The sequence below is a fragment of the Megalops cyprinoides genome, chromosome 5 (genome assembly GCF_013368585.1).
Source record: "Megalops cyprinoides isolate fMegCyp1 chromosome 5, fMegCyp1.pri, whole genome shotgun sequence".
NCBI lineage: Eukaryota > Metazoa > Chordata > Actinopteri > Elopiformes > Megalopidae > Megalops > Megalops cyprinoides.
This window is the reverse complement of record NC_050587.1, coordinates 41,865,379-41,869,788: the sequence shown is the minus strand read 5'-3', so window position 1 is coordinate 41,869,788 and position 4,410 is coordinate 41,865,379. Positions and strand designations below refer to the sequence as shown.

The 4,410-nt window shown below is 43.5% G+C and overlaps 1 long non-coding RNA gene across 1 annotated transcript; it reads right to left on the bottom strand.

Annotated features, from left to right (window-relative positions):
- Positions 1 to 300: 300 nt before the first annotated feature.
- Positions 301 to 1,118, bottom strand: LOC118777440. The gene is made up of 4 exons (XR_005004967.1): positions 1,067 to 1,118; positions 888 to 960; positions 510 to 563; positions 301 to 382 (listed from the first exon to the last, which is right to left on the bottom strand). It is a non-coding gene; the product is annotated as an uncharacterized LOC118777440 (long non-coding RNA).
- Between the last annotated feature and the right edge of the window lie 3,292 nt (positions 1,119 to 4,410).

The window sequence follows — 4,410 nt, the reverse complement described above, 5'->3', positions numbered from 1 at the left end:
CCCAGAGGCAAGCACTTAGTGACCTGAAAAGGAACAAAGATATTGTTATCAAGCCGGCAGACAAAGGTTCAAAAATTGTTATCATGGACAAACAGCAGTACTTATTAGAAGCCAATCGGCAATTATCTAATTCAAAACATTATATAACTATATCAGAATCATTGCAATCAACGACACAGAAAGAAATATGTAATATTGTACAGGATTTATATCATGAAAAGTACATCAATCAGAAACAGAGGAATTTTCTTATGGGACTAGATACACCTAGAAACAGAATATTTTACTTACTGCCCAAAATCCATAAAGAACCGGAGGCATGGACGGTCCCTTTTCAGGTCCCGTCTGGACGGCCAATTGTGTCCGATTGTGGGAGCGAGTCCTATAACATAGCACAATATATTGATTTTTATTTGAATCCCCTGTCTCATCAACATGCAAGTTATTTAAAAGATACGTATGATTTTCTGGAGAGGATCAAACAGGTACAGGCACCTAGTAATGCTTACCTTTTTACTATAGATGTGGAAAGTCTGTACACTAACATTGACACGGAGGCGGGGCTGCAGGCGGTAAGAAATATATTTTTACGTAACCCGGACCCCTCCAGACCAGATGAACATCTCATCCGTTTACTACACATCAGTCTAACAAAGAATGATTTTATGTTTAATGATAAATTTTACCTGCAGATATCAGGAACAGCCATGGGTAAGAAGTTTGCACCGGCTTATGCAGACATCTACATGGCGGAATGGGAAACAGCGGCCTTGGCTAAGTGCCCCTTCTTGCCCATGGCCTATTACAGATATCTCGATGACATATTTGGAGTATGGACACATAGTCTCCATGATTTTGAACAGTTTTTCCAGATCCTTAATACTCACCATCCTTCCATTAAATTGAAGTATACGTTGGAGCGGGAGTCGGTCAACTTCCTGGATACCACTGTTTTCTTCTCTTCTTCCAAACACACAACCCATAGACAGTTACTAACAAAGGTTTACTTCAAGGATACAGACACACACGCATTACTACATAAACACAGTCACCATCCAAAACATACCTTCAAGGGGCTGGTGAAGTCTCAAGTCCTCAGGTTTCATAAAATATGTTCCCTTCGGAGTGACTTTGAGGCGGCTACCACAACCTTGTTTTCAGTCCTGTGACGGAGGGGGTACTCCAAAAGATTTCCAAAAACAGAGACTCTAAAAGAGTTAATGACGAAAACGAATAAACATAACAATAAATTGGTTCCATTAATTGTCACCTTTACAGAATCGAATAAGACCTTGGCCACAAAAATTAAGCATAATTTTGTGGACCTACAGAGAAATATTCCACAATTGCAATCTTTTAGGATGATTGCGGCCTATAGAAGGAACAAAAATCTGAAAGATATGTTGGTGCGTTCGGCAATTTCCTCTAAGCCCAAGTCTTGCAGCACATCGTATCTGGAATATTTCTCACCCCTAACTTACATTACAAACAGATACAGCAACACTGCAGCACCAGTATGGAGGTCAATGTCTTTGAACTCTGAAAATTTGGTTTATTTAATTACCTGCAGCCTCTGTGGAAAATTATATGTTGGTGAAACTCGAGCTAGCCTGCTAACACGACTCAAACAACACATGTACAACATAAAACGATATCACATACAGACAATACTCACCAGTCATTTCCAGTTACATCCCCTCTCTGGTCTGAGGATTTGTGGCCTAGAGGGGGACCCTACGTGGACCAGCGGACGGAGGAGGAGGGTGGAGCGTAGATGGATAATGCGGCTGGGAACGGTGGCACCTGGGGGACTTAATGAAAAGATAGGGTGAGGGGAGAGGGGGGTGGTTGCCTCCGGAGGGATACGAAAAAATAGGTTTTAATTAAGGTTTTTGGTTTTAAAATAAGCGCTTATGGTTATATTTACCATATTTATTATTTATTTATATTTATTATATTTATTATTTTTATTGATTGTTAAAAAATATAGTGACTTAAAATTCTCCTTCATACTTACCTGGGCTTGGAAATGAAGTGGATCCTCTGACTTTTGATAGCACTTGAAGACCTAATAAAGAATGACACAGGATGAATTATTTAGTGTGTCCTTTATAATGTGGTGTGATTTGGGTTTTTTACCTGCTTGGATGATTGATGATGATTGTCCCCTTTTTTTCTATATATGCATGCCCCACTTTTAGCACTTTTAATGCATTAGCACTTATGTAGAGGCCCCACTTCTAATGTCCAAGAAAGTTTGATGAAGTCTTTTCCTGGGTAAATGAATCACAGCCAGAGGGCAGGATGACCGTTGTGCGCTTGACCTGTGATGTGAAAAACAAGGAGTTTTATAAGGGCGTTTTGTTTCTCCCTCCCGGAGTCACTACACCCTCTGGACCTGCTCAATATATATAGCAGGCCACCTCACCTGCTATCCTCCCCTTGATGTCATGGCCCCAAACCGGCTGCAGTGTTCGTTGGGCCTCCGGCCCTCTTCTTTCCTGCTGCTGTGCCTAGTGGGGCCCCCCCACAATCATATTAATACTCCCCTAACCTCAATGGGGCCTGCTCAGTCCCAACCCCAACCCCAACCCTAACCCCAACCCTAACCCCAACTCTAACCCCAACCTCAACCCTAACCCCAACCCTAACCCTAACCCCAACCCCAACCCCAACCCTAACCCCAACTCTAACCCTAACCTAACAGGCCCGTGCAATAAGAGCTTTGTTTTTTTAAAAAAAAGCCTACTGAAACAGTGCCCCTAAAAAACCTAACCCTAACCCTAACCCTAACCCTAACTTTAACCCTAACCCTAACCAACCCTAAACCCTAACCCTAACCCTGACCCTAGCCCTAACCCCTAACCCTAACCCTAACCCTAACCCTAAACCCTTAACCCTTAACCCTAATTTTGCACGAACGTTTTTCTTGAATAACTCCTGAACCATACGTCCTAGAGCCTTGCAACCAGCGTTTGTCTAATATAATTCGGCCATTCCGCATCCCACAGTACCACCCATGACTCTCTACAACTTACCGTTCCCGAGATACAGAAAAAACATTGTTTTTTTGGACATATCTCCGGACTTGAACGTTGTACACACTCGAAAGTGGTACCAATGGAAAGCCTGTACCCGAAAATGGGGGGATAGGACGTGGTCCCATGTCTCTAGCTCATTGCGTTCTTGAGATATCACTCTCCAAAAGGATCGTCACTTTGACAATCGTGGTTATTACCCATATACCTAACCCTAACCCTGACCCTGACCCTGACCCTGACCCTGACCCTAACCTCCGGACTCGAACGTCGTACACGCTCGGGAGTGGTATCAATGGAAAGCCCATACCCAAAAATGGGGGGATAGGACATGGTCCCATGTCTCTAGCTCATTGCGTTCTTGAGATATCACTCTCCAAAAGGATCGTCACTTTGACGATCGTGGTTATTACCCATATACCTAACCCTAACCCTAACCCTAACCCCTAACCCTAACCCTAACCCTAACCCTAACCCTTAACCCTAACCCTAACCCTAAACCCTAACCCTAACCCTAACCCTAACCCCTAACCCTTACCCTAACCCTAACCCTAACCCCTAAACCCTAAACCTAACCCTAACCCCTAACCCTAATTTTGACCCTGACCCTGACCCTAACCCTAACCCTAACCCTAACCCTAACCCTAATTTTGACCCTGACCCTGACCCTAACCCTAACCCTAACCCTAACCCTAACCGCTAACCCCTAACCCTTAACCCTAACCCTAAACCCTAACCCTAACCCTAACCCCTAAACCCTAACCCTAACCCTAACCCTAACCCTAAAGGTTGCAGATGTTTCTAAGGCCAAAACTCATTACCATGTAAGACCACAAACCAGATGGTGTTATAAAAGACAAGATCTCTTGAGCACAAGCACATAAGGGTACCTGATAATAACCTTTAAGTAGATCAAACTTGCTCACTTACTTAGCTGCCCCAACACAATCCACACAGTCTTCCATCCGGCGAAGTGGGAAAGAGTCAGGCTTAGTGACGCTGTAGTCAGTACAGATTCTGTATTTACTGTCTGGTTTACTGACCAACAGGCATGGTGAGGCCCAGCTGGCGTTAGATGGCCTTGCTAAACCATTATCTAATGGATACTTTATCTCTGACTCTAAACACCTACCCTTCTCTGGAGAGACATGATAGAAGCGCTGACATGTAGGGGAAGCATCACCCACATCAATGTCATGCTCAATTAAATATGTGTGCATTGGAATATCTGAAAACAATGAAGGAAAATCAAACATCAGTTGCTATAACTGCGCACATCTCTCCTCAGACAAGTGGCAGAGAAAAGACTCCAAATCTGCTAACTTCTCCTAAGCCAAGGTTGGAAAACGTAGGCATCAGGAGCACTGATATC